Source organism: Linepithema humile, chromosome 1 (assembly GCF_040581485.1).
Source record: "Linepithema humile isolate Giens D197 chromosome 1, Lhum_UNIL_v1.0, whole genome shotgun sequence".
In the NCBI taxonomy this organism is placed as follows: domain Eukaryota; kingdom Metazoa; phylum Arthropoda; class Insecta; order Hymenoptera; family Formicidae; genus Linepithema; species Linepithema humile.
The window spans coordinates 25,183,359-25,199,238 of record NC_090128.1 but is presented as its reverse complement, the minus strand read 5'-3'; the positions used below and the strand labels follow the sequence as shown (position 1 = coordinate 25,199,238).

Below are 15,880 nucleotides of genomic sequence, written 5' to 3'. Positions count from 1 at the left end.
GGTCTTAAAACTTGATTAACCACGTTTTTGATACAATTATCCTTTCGCTTAATGACAAATTTTAATGACGGACTCTTGCGAATCGAATGAAAATTGTATTTTGCGATACATGAAACAATATGCTTTTTAAAATATATCGACAAGCGTGCGCTTATGAAACATAATTTAAAAAAATAATATGAACTTGCGGAAGCTTCAAAATGGGTCATCTTGTAAAAAGCAATTTCAATTTAATAAATAAGAAGTACAGACATTATTAACACTCGAAGCGCTCAGAGGCGAAATAAAAAAGTTCTCGATGGTTGAAGTTTAGGATTCAAAAAATTTCTAAGTCCTACAGGGAAAAAAATTTTTTCTCGGTAATCGGCAGTTCTGTTGAGAGTTCTGTATAGCCCCTCACGAGTTCTAACGATTATTCTTAAGGCTCGAAACGCTAAAATCAAAATTGAATGAGTTCTCGCTATTTTTCGTTTTCTAAGTCGAGAATTTCAAATTTAATTTACGTAGTATTTTGAGCAGAACTATTTTTGAAACTTATCTAGAACTATAGAACTATTTGAAATCTACTCAGAACTATAAAAAAATTTGGATTTTTTACACAATGGGGGGTGTCGTGAAGTTAGCCCCCCGATTTTTCAAATGGTGTTTTCTTCACTTTAAATGGCAGAACTCTTTCTAAAATGGTCTGAGAACTCTAGAACTCCTCGGGGGGCATCCAGAACTCTAATCATTTTTTTCAATTTTGAAAAATGGGGGGCCAACTTCACAGAGGTTTTAGCGGCTTTGTTTCGGCGGCTCGCCTCGAGAACGACGCTGCCGGAACGTGGACCTCGCCCGTGATCTGTGGCGTCTCCAATGTCCTCTCCGTAAGTCCTGTCCTCTCGAGATGAGTCAAAATTGACTCGATAATCAAATCCTTATCGCTTATCAACGGTAGTTGATAGCGACGAGCCTTTTTTTGCAGTTGCTCCAATGATGCTTTTTCAAGCTCCTCCCGCTCCATCATTGAGCGAGTTTTCGGCATCTCCTTCTCACTTTCACTCGACACGATTAAAATTTTTCCGACACGTAAGTATTTTTTCCCTAAATTTTGGTTATTCATACCAAACATTTCTCTCAGTGTATTAATTTTGCTAAAGTCAGCGGAACTCTCTACGGAAGATTTATCTCCATTTTCTAATCACGATCGATTTAGGTTCAATACATCCGCGTGAACACTAATTTACGATAGTTAATAAGCGGTTCGGGCCTAAATGCAATTACTTTAACACATTTACGATAGTTTAATATCATATTTGGACGGTTGTTATCCTTGCGGTAAATTATCGCTGGCGCGGTGAAGGTTTTTGTCGTGCCCAGACATTCTAGACGGTACTTTTCCGAATTGCTCGTAAATTACGCGTTATGTTTTCTGATACGGACGGGCACAAAACCTGCGACGAACGGGGCAAGATGTTACAGGAAGTCTTTGGTCCTATGTAAATTTATCACCTTGCTCGCGGACGTAAATAAAACTTTAAATGGCGGCGGCGGCGGTATCCGGTGCGACCGGAGCTTAATAATACGTCTGCGTATGGCACTCGCCGTTCAATAAGCGTGCAAAAAAGAGGAACGTTTATATCCGGGGCACCAGCTCCTCCGCCGGGCGATAGCATTGCGAACGCGCGCGTACCGCGATTGCCGCTCGTAAAGCCGGCGTATCGATTGTCGCTTGCTGATTCCCTCGTAAATCAGCTGGCGATAATGGCAAAAAAGTGCAGTCGGTGCGCTGTTTTTCTGCAGATTCGGTCATAAACTGTCTGCGTATGTATACGTACGATCGGGTATTAACCTTAGTATATTTAATGATGGTCAACGACGAGAAAGGAACGGAGGAAAGGATACGGACGCGCGTTGTATTGCTTCGATCGGAGATTTCATCTCGTGTATATGAAAAGGAAAAAAGGGACGGCAATTTCTCTCTATATTAATAATCTTTCTCAATATTAACGCAGCGATATCTGTTTATAAACTGTATCGATAGGCAATAGAAAACTTAACAGCAGGAAATGCGATTTTATACAATACAAAACAATTTCCTCCAGAGTAGTTGCAGCAAATCCTGCGATATAACTGAGGTTAATGTCAGTAATTCTTTCATTCGCCAGTTTATTGCCGGTATTCTCTCCGCATGAGTGGTAATGCCGCCAATATTTCGTAGTAGCAATAATACATTGATGCTATTGAGAAGTGGTCCATTATCAATAAATCTGAAAATAGCACTAAGTGAAAGCCTATCAACGCGATATCATCTCGATTATCTTATCTCAAGGTATCGTTCACGTTCTCGATGCTATCGCAGAAACGACTCGAACGAAATCTAATGTTGTTTGGACAATCACTCGTTAGAAAATGAGAGAGAGGAAATGCATCGATTCGATCGCATTGTGACGAAGTCGCAACGCGCCCGCGTAAGCCGCTCGCGTGGGTGTGCTTGCGTAAGCGGAACGATACTTTGCGGAACACTCTTGCCGAGAGACGTTTGAGCTTCTCTCCATGCAAGCGTTACACGCCGCCATAACTCGCCTGGTCGGCCGAACTGATGAATAATGAAACCTCCTTTCATCGCGCGCTGACGAGCGCACGAAAGATCACCACCCCGAAGGACGCGATTTTTGCGCGGCGCTTCCACCGTGCGGAGGATGACACGCGTAATGACAAATTGCACGCGTGCAAGGAGAACCGCTTTGCAAATGCGTTTAATGCAAGCCGACGCTCGACCGACGTACAAACTCACGGTGAATGATTTTCATCCTCGTTGTAGATCCGAGGCACGTATGTGCGAGAAATAGAGACTGGAATTAACGTGACGTGTGCGTTGGCAACATTTTATTCGCGGTAATTGGCATATACGTGCGATAAACAAACATGTGTACGATAAGCTTGCGTGCGTGTAAAATTTCTGTTGCAACTGCGTGCTGTTGACACTTGGTTGAAATGTACAAAGATACAAGAAAGATCTCTACATTTCGTCACATTAAATTACTGGCAACAAAGAGAACATGAAAAAGAAATTGAATTAGATGACGGCTCGAATGATTGAATAAATCGATACAAAAGAGAAAGTGGGCTACTGGGCCAACGCAAGTTGTTCGTGTAGTAATACCTGTATTAAGAAATGGTCTTCAATTACACGAACACCTTCGGTGTACGCGAGGTCGATATAAATCGAAATTCAGAATTAACTGTTTAGAAAATCACACGGTAATACAATAAATGAACCGGAAATCGGAACCGGATTTTAACCGTAGAGGCTTGTGAGGACGCATCCGAATCGTATTCGTTTCCTGAAACGTGAGGAGAAGAGTCCACCTTTCCAATCAAGGACCGTTGTCCAGTATTTGTAGGCTGCGATTCGCCAATTACGTTGAGGAGGGAAATATCCCTATTTAGCGCGTTGAGGAGGGGTTCTTGCCCTAATTCTGTCGTGAATTGAGTTAGCTCTCAAAAAGAGCGCTTGAAAGAACATGAAAAGAAAATCTTCGATAAAATTCCGTTATTAACATCAGGTGTCAGAGAGTTGCACCGCGCCGAAGTGAGCGAACAATCGGACCCGGAACCCGGAGCACCGACTCTGCCTGAGAGCACCGCGAGCTTGCATAATAATCCTGGCAAACTGCTCCTCCGACGCAGTCACGCATCGGCGGATAGGCGAGGTAACGCGCGCGCACACGCCGCGCACGCATTCACGCGAGCGGGGCTAACCGGTGCAAGTGTTCGTAATGACGATATGGGCGGCAACGGCGAGATGTATGCGTGCACCTGGAAGAGGTAGCCCGCGGCTGACCGGCGGCCGGGAAAGAGATAGCGTGCGGGACGACTAGTATCAACCCCCGTCGGGAACGACGTTAACTCGGCTCGCACGCAGCCGAGGCTAAGAGATGGGATCAAACGCTTTGCAAGTGGTTTCGTAACATACGGCAATAGGCTCGGACCCGAGAAAACAAATGAACTATTCGCTGCGCTATCGAAGCTTAATAAAGTGTGTTTGAATCGGTATCAGATGCAACATACAGACGTACACGCGCAAGTAACAGAACGAAGATGGAAATAAATTTTCCATGCTATTACTTTGTTGTTCGGTAACTTTTAAAGACAATAATTACAATTTATTATTAATGCTGATGTAGAGCAGGTGCTCGAATCTTATGTTTATAATGTGATAAACTTAAAAACAAACGTTTAGGCCATCTTCAGTTTAGACAGTTCTCGAAATTAACATAAATATATAAAAAAGAAATACTTTCATATAACTTTTAAAGATTTTTTCTTTTTTGAATTTTTTCTATTTTTCGAACTGTTTTATTAAACTTTTATTTTCTTAAATTCTTTATAGTTTTTCTCGAAGTTACATAACTACGTACAACAGTTTGCAATAGTTTCTCCAGCATTTGAAACACTCTGACTCGATCTTGTCTCTAACTGAGAAACGACCTTCCGAGAAAAGAATGCTCGTGCAACCCCTCGGGAATTATGCGTGCGGTGCGTGGGCGAAAGTAATGCGCGTTGCGCGTATTTGTCTTGCGGCGTCAGCGAGAGAAAGAGAAAGAGCAGGAAAGTACCGATGCATTGTCGAGAAAACTCGAGTACAGTAAGGCGTAAGTATTGGATAATTGGGGTTCTCCTACGCGGAATTATGCACGAAGGCGCACGCGGGCACGCGATAAACGTTTGTCTGCCTTGCGATGCGCGGAGATATTCTGGCATTGCCTTTCCGGCGCGGGCATCGGAATTACCTTGAATCGTACCTCGAGGTTGCGATTAGGCCCGCTTGTGAGGGTGATTACTGCTGAGATCGCGTTTACACGATGTGAGCACAGATAGAAATGCATTATGATGCATACTACAACGAAATGTTCCACTTGAAAGAAACACAAAAATAGCCAGTGGAATATGAAAGGCGTGGAATAATAATATCGAGCTGATTTATCAATTTTATTCTTACCAGCAGAAATATTAACGAAATGGGCGATTATCTTGAGCGAAGATTTACGACGTAGCTTAGAACAACAAAGCTTAAATCGCGATTATCGTGATTACAAGAGGAAAGTTTAAAGCTATTATTTATTAAGCCGTTTTGAAATAAAATCCTGATGCCATTACACACGCAACACTACTATTAGCGGCTCATCGTCGATATATTCACACTCATCGGTTCATACATACTTGAATTTGTTTAATAAGTGAGCGGCGGCGCCTCGGGGGATGGCGGATGCACGGTGACCGCACGCTGGGCTGTTCCGCTGTGAAGTACGAACTTCGTCGTTGGCGTTGATCACAGGCTCGCGTGCGTTCGCTCGTTCCTAGGATGCCCGGCGCGTCGTCCAGGTACCTGTTTCCACGTCGCTTCCTGCTCGCCGCGTTACTCACTCGCGTCAGTTACGATGTCTCAAATTGACATGTCCTCGAATATATCGTGAATCTCCGTTATTAATTTCGCCCCGTCGCGTCCCTGTAATCGTGACTCACACGACATTATCATAATTACTATGCACGCCGCGCGCGGGGATACGTGTGTACCTCTGAAAGATACGACGACTCGATACACCTGCGGCGATTCCGGGGAGGTCCGCCAATGCTAACTCATTGAACCGGCAAATGGATAGAGACGCTACTCCACGCCGGGAAAACGGCCGTTTATTTCCTATTCTCACGAATGAATTATAGCGGGGGAATTATACGCGCCGTGTATTGTATTGTGCGATATCGCGCGCACGCAAACCCGAGAAGAGTGTACGCGCCGCGTGGCATGAGAATTTCTCGTTCGATTCGTAATTTTGTCGCGGTTTCTTGCGCACACGCATCGCGAAAGAGCGCTCGGCAGAGGTTAACGCCACGATGACGTGAACCTGGGGCCGCTCGGAGGATGCACAGGGGCTTCAAAAATCAGAGACAGGATGTGTCTTCCTCTGGAGGGGAGACCGACACCGTCTCGTGCTACGCCAACAAAGCATGTCGATAAGGAAATGATTGACAGTTAGCTAATTAAACGATGTACTTTGTTAAAGCTATATTTAGCCGTATAATCTACGATTGGTGAATCACTTGTACGCTTATTTTCCTTGAAATGGAGTTCAGTATTTCTTGTTACTTCCATCTTGCTTATTTTATTTTTAATTTTTTGTCGTAGAGATCGGTCTGGGGTAAAAAAAATAGTTTTTGTGTAAAAGAATATTTTAATTACAAATAAAATAGTAAAAGTATTTTTTAGAAAGAAGTTACATAATACTTTGCAATGTGAAATCGAGGCAGTGAATATGACAAAATTATTTGACAATATTTTACTCGAAAAATGTAGTCAAAGGTCTAAGAGCCGCATGTTCGTGCCAAAAAATTAACAAATTTTTATTCAAATTGAACGTTTCGGTCTGTTATCAGATTATCTTGAGCAAACAATAACAATTTTAAATAAACATGATACGGTATGCTTATTCTTTGGTCGATTTTACTCTGTTTTTTTTTTCTCGCGTTGACATTTCACACGTGTTAACTAGGCGCACTGTCTCGAATCACAATAGCAACGAGACGAGTGGAATCAAGGAGGTGGATCTACGTTGCAAGTCTCGTTGGGGCCTCCCCTAGTTCTGACCTTCTTGGCCTCGCCCCACGAACGGATAACAATTGCGATAATTACACCGTGAGACCGATAATTACCTGTGCCGGCACGACGCGGCGTTCACGGATAGCCGCGTAATAACAAACGGCCGCCGTCACATTTTCATGAAATGTCACATCAGATAATGGCAGGTTGCGATAGAAGCCGGAAAAGAATTCGCGGCATGTACCGGCGGGCGATACGCCCGGCCGAGATGCGCGACGTCATAATGCAGCTGCGCGGAGATAAACGTCGCCAAGTACCGCCTCTCGATCTTTGCTCGCGCCCTAATTCGATAGAGTTGCCTGTCATCGAGAAATTCTAGATGCGCTTTTCATTTACTTCGCGTGCTTATTTCACGCATATCCTTCATTTATCAAAATTATTAAACAGGAGCGTAAAGAACCAAAAAGCAATAGTGTATTACTTAATTGTGATGTATTACTTAATCAAGTAATTAACAAACTTTTTTTTTTATGGTTTTGTATTTTTCATTAAAATTTATTCTTTACAATATCATAAAGTCAAACAAACGCTGCTTTCTATATCATCTATATCATCAATTATCTAAAGTTTCCGATAATGAGTACTATTGTATAATTGTTTTTTATAAAACACAATTATTTCTTTTGTTTTAAAATTATTATACTTGATCGTGCAATAGTGTATTACTTAATTTACATTATCGTAGAATATAAACGTTTCGGCTTGTCATCAAGCCCTTATCAATATAAATAATAAAAATAACAAAAAGGCGCAACGCATTAATTACAAAGAAGTGAAAACATTCCTTCATTTATCCTTTTCATTGCGAAGATCTGCAAACACTTTGTGAATATTTCTTTCACACAAAGGAAAAAAGGGGCTAAAAAAGCTACAGCAAGATCTAAATGTTCAAATTAAGTATTATTTAGTATTAGATAGTATTAAATAGTCAAACGTTTTGGCCAATCTGGATTTAGCGAATCATCTTCAGCGAATAAAATTGCAGACTGTAAGATTGAGATGAATTTTCTTAGGCATCCTCGAAAAAGTTACGCAGATTACAAGTTTATTTTTTACGCGAACGACGCGAATTTTCTTTCCGGCATTTATTTCTGAATTCGACGATACGTTTGTCGTGCAGAAAATCATCGCCAGCTGGTTCGATCGTCGTTCCTCAACCGATACCGTAATATCGGCCTCGAGTATATTGCCATCCAGGTGGGTGATGTTCATATAACAGTTGCGGGAGTTTGTTCCCTGCGGATGGCAAAGGCGCGCAGGTGATTGCGACGTGACACATGTGAAAGGACGATCTTCGAGGAAAGTGACCGGCAACCAGCGAGGTTCAAGGAACCTTTTCGCTGGCGGTGGATGTTTCCTCAACGTGTCCGCTATTTCCATGACTTCTTTCTGAGTGACGTTTTCAAAAGCCATCGAGTTTACGAGCGTATCTAGCTTTCTATTGTCGTCGGTCATAGGCCAATCGCAGCTAGAGGACGTGGAGGACCTTTGGCTTCCAACGCAAGTAACGTGCGCATTGATCCCGTAATTCCCTTGCGGAAGTCATGTTGCAGGAGGAAGATATCCAGACGAACAATCAGATAGCAGACTTACACTTCGACTTTATTTATTACGGGGATAATATTACGCGCAACAAAATACAAAGATTAACTGTACATACGGATGAAAATATACGGTTAATGACATCTTATGAGTGCTTATGAAACTGACACTCTACCTTTAAAAAATATTAATTTTTTATTGAATGCATTCGAAAGAGTTCTAGAATGTCCTGTTAAAGTTAGAAATATTTTACTAGGAAAATTAAGCCACTAAAGCCGGAGCTAGGTGATGTTGCTCAATAATTCAATTTATTTCCAAAACAATTTCACATACGTTTCGTATGTTTCGTACATCTATACATTTTTGGTCATCCTCAGTGTCCGATTTAACAAACAAAAAATAATGAAGTTAGAAATAATTCTAGCAAGTTGAGTAAAAAAAATTCACTCATAAAAAATATTCCGATTGCCACGTCTATTTTATAAGAAAATTTATACGGATGATAATATGAAAAATGAAACAAAGAAAACGAGAGAGAGCTTCTCCACGAGATGATGGCGAAATAGGTTGAGAGACTGCGTCGGGGACTTCTCTAATTCTAGCGGTCTATTGCCGTGCGAGAGATCGACCTTTGACGGAGTCGAGCTCGCCGGATGAGATGTCTTGACAGACAAGACGCGAATGGAGAGACCTCTTCTTTTCACTGAGGCTCGTTTTCGCGTATGTCTCGAGGTTATGCATTGTTAACTAGTAGCCGAGAAGTGCCGCACAGAGATTTATTGCCAAGAAACGAGGGAGAGAGACAGAGAGAAAGAGAGAGAGAGAGAAAGAGAGAGGGAAAGCGGATCTCTTCCGTTATCGTTGACATGGTGTAATATCTTGCAGTTTACTTTAGCGTTTGTTTTGTCAAAAAGTATAAACATACGATTTATTTTATAATGCTTAAGTTGTTACATAAAAATTAATGATAATATTATAGATATGAACACAATTCAGCATATGAAAGAAATTACAAATATTTAAAAATCGTAAATATTTTACAAAAATAAATTTAGAATAAAACAGAAACGTATTTAAAAGTTTTAATTAACAATTATTTTCTGCTTAATCGTCAGAAAATAATATCGTTACTAATCGAGGCGATATCTTATTTCAGAAACCTTAAAACGTTTGCAAGCCGTCACACAGTAATTTTATTCGCTTATTATGCCGACGATTGCAAATGCTTCGGATGGCAGACGTCGCGAGGCCGAAATGCGAACAACGAAAGCGTCTGTCGCCGAATAGAATTTCCGTGCTGTGAATATATACCGCAAGGTTCATTGTGAAACCGCATCGAAAGCCGCGGTCTTAAATCGCGTTCATGTTTGAAAATGTACCGTGAGCCGATTCAAATCGGTCACTGTTGCATGCTCAAAGAAATTTTGTGCTCGTACGACCGCAATATCGTCGTCGTTGCATCTCTATTTAATCCTTTTTTATACACCGCCGAATGGCTTAAGTAGGAATGAGCACATGATCATGCATGGAACTTTGTATCTGGACATGCAAATGTTGAATGTAAAATGCAAATGATAATGTTCTCAATTTTTTGCTGCGCCGTGAATCGTGTAATTTTTTACTTTATTTTTATTATTCTTTTTCTTTATATTTATTCTTATTCTTTATATTCTACATTTGTATAATTAAAAAAAATTATTTCTAAAACGTCTGCGGGTTCTTTTCGATCGCAGACTCGCTGAATCTAATATTATTTACTTGGTTCTGAATTTTTTTATTATTATTTTTGATTAATAGTAAACATATTTTTATTTGTTTGAACAAGCTTTTCTCCAGAATACAATAAATTTCTCTCTGTCTGCCTGTCCGGCTGTCCGCGTGCCCAATTGCAGATAATGTTTTAGCCGAGCGTTGATCGGTGCCGCTGCCACGTCGGTCGGCGAATCGCATTAAAAGGATGCCGGATAGGGTCTAATCTGCATTTTAAACGAGCCATGCCGCTACGCGCAAAGAGGAAATCGGCCTGTGCACTCCTGTGTTCATGGCGCGTTACCGGCCCAAGAGAGCCACATCGCGCCACCCGCATGCATATATCCGTTGTTGCATCCGAGATCCTGAGGCGCGTCCGTTGGTAGATTGCATCTCTGTGGTGAGATCCACCTCGAGTCCCTTCTCTGAAATCAAACTATTCGAAAAAATTGAGGAGCAATGAATTGTGTGGTAGTTTGCTTTCGATAATCATAACAATAACATATTGCTTCTACTAGGACGATATGGTAGTATTTTTTACCACCAAACGCAAGGAGCGATATTGCACTTCATTTATCGTGAGCTTATGCTGCGCACAGTCGCTCGTCAACGGCTTACTCGCGTATCCGGTTTGAAGGACCGATTTTGTTATAACAGATTAAAAAGGAGAGATAATAATAAACAAACAAATGCGAAATCTTGAGGTGCACGCGAATAAAAGCACCACGGACAGTTTTTGTTACGAATGTTCCGTTTCTTATTATTATTATAGGACAGAAATATTAATTTTAACGAATTTAATCTAAACACTTTTAGTACAAATAGACAAATATCTTTTTCATTTTGTTGTTTTTGCCATGTTACATCCTTTTAATGTTGCTGTTGCTGCTGCAAGTATATGATTTGATATTGCAGCTGCTGTTGATTTGAAATTAGCTGTTCTAATTGGTTGCTGCTGTGCAGCGACTTTTTGCTCCAAATCTTCTGCAAAAATAAAAGTAAAGTTAAATTATATAAATTCTCGACCGTTCGAGATTTATCGAAAAATTTTAAAGGTTTAAGATTATCAAAGAATGCGTATAATGAAAAAGCATAGAGAACTATTGAATATGAATGTACGAAATATTGTATTTAATGTATTATATGTAATTAATATTTTAATAATTTCTCTATATATTTTATTTCTCTATATAAACAGCTAACAATCTTAACACACTTCGTGTTCGAACCAAACAACTTTTATTCAAACGTTTCTTCTTATTTTGTTCACTGTCAATTTTTTCTCTTTCATGTGAAGAATGTACGTTTACATTTGAGTCTTCACGAACGAATTTTCTGCCTTTCTCCCTCCTTATATTTTTTCCATCTAATTTTGATTCGACATTGAACTGCAAGTTCAAGATTTGGTGGGCTTCTTGGACAGGACGAGTTCCGTAAATCACGGTCTTGTCCATTGTCAATCTGCTGATTGTGATGATTAAGGGGTGAGCATTATTTAAGTGCTCATGACAATCCGTCCTTTGACTCTCCTGTTTTTCATTAGCCTTGTATATAGGCCAGCACGGTTTTGGCAGATCTTTCCAGGAGTACAAATTCAGTGAAACTGAATTTCGTTTATTGTCAATTTTTTCTCTTTTATGTGAAGAATGTACGTTTACATTTGAATCTTCACGAATCTTCTGCCTTTCTTGCTTGTATTTTTTCCATCTAATTTTGATTCGACATTGAACTGCAAGTTCAAGATTTGGTGGGCTTCTTGGACAGGACGAGTTCCGTAAATCACGGTCTTGTTCATTGTCAATCTGCTGATTGTGATGATTAAGGGGTGAGCATTATTTAAATGCTCATGGCAATTCGTCCTTTGACTCCTGTTTTTTATTAGTCTTGTATATTGGCCAGTACAGTTTTGGCAGATCTTTCCAGGAGTACAAATTCAGTGAAACTGAATTTTGTCAATTGTCAATTTTTTCTCTTTTATGTGAAGAATGTACGTTTACATTTGAATCTTCACGAATCTTCTGCCTTTCTTGCTTGTATTTTTTCCATCTAATTTTGATTAGACATTGAACTGTAAGTTCAAGATTTGGTGGGCTTCTTGGGCAAGACGAGTCCCGTAGATCACAGTCTTGTTCACTGTCAATCTGCTGATTGTGATGGTTAGGGGGTGAGCATTAGGATGGAAAGGCGGTGTGAAGCATGGAAATCCACTAAAATGCTCAACTAATTCCGAGCACTGGTTTACAAGAAAATCAACATTTGCAAAAAAAGATTTAAAAATAAAAGAAATCTTCTCATAGGAAAAGATTTCATTTTCTTGTAAAACAGTTACGTTAACGATACCAAGAAATCGATAACTCAAGTCGTCAAAGGTACCAATCTTTCGATTGGCACTACCAACCATTATACCACCATACGTTTATATATGGCAAGAATAATCTCGCAGGCAAATTTTGTCACCAATGCCTTAACGAGAAAAAACCGGATCAAAACCGGACAGGGATCGAACCTTGGACCTCTAGCTTACAAAGCTAGTGCGTCAGCCACCTGCCACTTACGTGGCGTATGTCTACAATGCTGAAACTTAATTTGAGTTCTCGGAACCAATCGGAAATTGCAGCGCTGCGAATAAAAGTAATTATATTAAAACATACACTAAGAATTGCTCTTCAATTGTTCCTTTGATATCCGTAATTGACCCACTTAATTAATTAATATAATAATACTGTTACCTGAAAACAGTCACCAATTTTTACTTAGCAAATAATCCAACTTATACTTATTTACTTTAAAACGATTACTCCTCAATCGCTTTTTTAATTCTCATTGTTTTATTAGATTTTTAATTTTTATTGAGTTTCTTGGTAGATTTTACCACTCAGTTACCTATCAAGTAAATGTCAATGACTGTTATTCCACATGTTGATAAAGTTTACTTACGGATTAAATTGCAAAATCTAAATCTAAAAATAAGACAAAGTTTATTATAATTTTAATTATAATTTTAATATTTAATATTTGTAATCAGATAAGAAATATTAATAATTTGTAAGAAAAATTATTAAATGAGATTAACTGAGAAAATTATTGTAATATTAAGGCCCACTATTTCCAACATCGGTCAACTTTAACCGAAGGTTCCAAACCGAACTCGTCGACAAACTTGCCAATATGAATAAAATATAGTTATTAAAAAAGAAAAAAATTTCAAATTTGGTTACCTTTAATGACAATATTTTATTCTGCATATTAGCAATTCTATTAACAAGTTGAAACTATCGGTTAACGGACATTGGGAAAAGTGATTCTGAATAAAATAATTATTTTCTTCAAAATGTTTTACTTCATCAGATGTTAATTAAATATCGTAATTTTTTCCTGTACTGAGATCCGTTATCATATATGTTTCCATTTTTGATCCCTCAGTGTAAACTTTATAAGCATTCTTCAATTTTTATTCACTTGCTTAAAGTGTTTATTTTGATCCGTTACCGCAACCGTTGTGAACCGAATCAAAAACGATATAATTTGAGATTTTTAATAGACTAATGATTTTTTTTTTGTTTTTGAGTTAATAGATTGATATTTAATAAATAGATTATACTTCGATGCCTCTGTTCCTCTCGGCGCCGGTCTCGATTGTCGCACAGGGGCTCGGGCGTTTCCCGAGGAACCAGAGGCAACCTAGATTGGTTGTTTAATCGGTTGTTGAACTCTTCTGGTTATTGGAAACGAAAGTTTCACGATGTCCTTTGAAAACTTTTCCATAGAAGCTGTCCTTTTGATTGATTCGTCAAAAGAGGTCCCGAATAATAAATCATCCACTGGAATAGCATTCGCCGTATTCTTTGCGTTTAAATTGAGGGCAGGAGTGATTAGAGCTCTCCTATTTAGAGAGATGCGGTGAAAAAGATCAGCAAGGATTCTAGCTCCCTCGTTGACCTTGACGACCGCTGCACGCGCTCTCGAGGTCAGAGAGTTCTGAATTTCCGATTGCAGGAAATCCGATATGGCTTCACCCAAAGCGCATAAGGCTACGCCTGTTTGATCCTGGATCTTTCTGGTCTTAAAACGATTTTTGGCGTTTTATTTTAAAACTTTACAAAATAAACACTTTTTAAAATTCGGAAAAGTGTTTTATTCGAAAACACCTTTATATGTTTCCGAATAAAACACTTTTTAACGTTTCGCATGTCCGTTTAAAAATTAAACACTTTTGAGCGTTTAAAAGTGAAGACAAGAAATTAAACACTTTAATGTTTTATTTCTTGTCAAACACTTTCTTTTATGAGTGAAGTTGTACCGTACGTGTCACCCAGATTTATGCAAATCACAATTCGCACCGTTGGTAACCCAACGCACATTGTAAATTTACACTCGTTCTCTCTTTCCTGTGGTCTTCGCGCCCGATCGTTATATTTTTTCGCGCCGTGGACGATCGCGACTTGTGACTTATTTCCCCATTCATACGGCGAAACGACGGCTTGGGAGCGTGGAATGAAAGACGCCTGACTCGGAGAAGTAATGATGTCATGCCGATTAATTTGATCGCGTACACATAGCGCGTGCACATATCACGGACAGTCGGCGGGGCGCGTGCGTGTTTTTCAACAGAGTCCGAGGAACAAGTCCACGAATCGCTTCTTTCTCTCTCGCTCTTCTTCCGTCAACTTCTCTCTCTTCCTTCCGCTTATTCTCGCTTCCTCGCGGCAGCCAGATCGCAATCGTTCTTACCTGACTTTCATCAGATCGGGCCGCCGCGAGATGTGTTTTGATATACTCGCTCCGGAACTTCCGCGCGTGTTACTCGATCCGTGCGAGCGCACCTGCGCTCGTGTGAGTCGCATAGATGCAGGCGCGTCGATGCGTAGACCGCCATGTGGTGCGACCAACGATTAATGAGCCCTCGTCAGTCGCGTGCACGCGTCTGTTACTTTAACAGCATCCGATTGTGAGTCGAAATTTTACTTCTATTTTCTCACGTTTACGGATCCTGGAGGATTTTAATAGGTTTATATAAGAATTGTACTTAGCTCCTATTTTATATCTCAAATACAGGCAATTAATGAACTATTTTCCATTTTGAGATTTAAAAGAGAAGTTTCAGTAAAATCTCATAAAACTCTCTAGATCCTATTAATTTATTACTTTTTAAATCGTTTTTCTATTACGATTAATTCGTTCGTCGAACGATTTTGAATATTGAATCTAAAACTATTATTAATTGTTTTGTACATATATGTAATTATTAGTCTTATATTAGTAAGTAGTGGTCTTCCACACCACCTTTAAGGTTTCACTAAAAGTGCGTTAGGTTTTTAAATGTGGACTTTTGCCGGGAGCCGTATTATATCACACTGTTATACCGCATTTTATCATTTTATTATGAATAAATAAATAACTAATTTCAATAAAATATTTTAAAAATAATTATAAATTGTCAATAAAATAAATATATTAAATATGCATAAATTGTACAATAATTGTCGATAAGTAAAAAAATATAAATATGTAAATAAAAAAGCATGCGCAAAAAGGTATAAATACTATAAATTAAAATTAAATAATATATATGGCTCAGTAGATTATTAAAATCAATAGGAGCGTGAAGAGCCATAATGCTGTGTCGTGCGAAGGTTAAGATATATTCATTAAATTGTTTACATCAAACGTTTCGACCTGCCATCAGGCCTTCCTTAGTGTACAATGGTAAAAATACAAATAAAACAGCAAATTTGCTCGCAAAATTCAAGACAGTGTGAAAGATGTGGAAGACATAAAAAACATTTTTTCCACCCGACTGTGGTTTAGTAGAAAAAATCAGAATTGAATTGAAATCATGTTAAAGCGTTGGTCCAAGTAGAGAGGACGAGGTGGAAAACAGAGAACAGATAGTCTTATCATTTTGAAAGTCAAGCTCTTAGTGTTAAACTATAAATTAATTTTTGATGG

The 15,880-nt window shown here is 39.2% G+C and overlaps 1 protein-coding gene and 1 long non-coding RNA gene across 2 annotated transcripts in view; one reads left to right on the top strand and one right to left on the bottom strand.

Annotated features, from left to right (window-relative positions):
- LOC105671159 (uncharacterized) overlaps positions 1–15,880 on the top strand; it is a 318,172-nt gene that overhangs the window by 149,144 nt on the left and 153,148 nt on the right. The gene's annotated exons all lie outside the window — the stretch shown is intronic.
- The window catches only part of LOC136997196 (uncharacterized), a 159,753-nt gene continuing 154,138 nt past the window's right edge, over positions 10,266–15,880 (bottom strand). Inside the window, exon 4 of the long non-coding RNA XR_010888000.1 lies at positions 10,266–10,367. This is a non-coding gene — a long non-coding RNA (uncharacterized lncRNA). The remainder of the gene's footprint in view (positions 10,368–15,880) is intronic.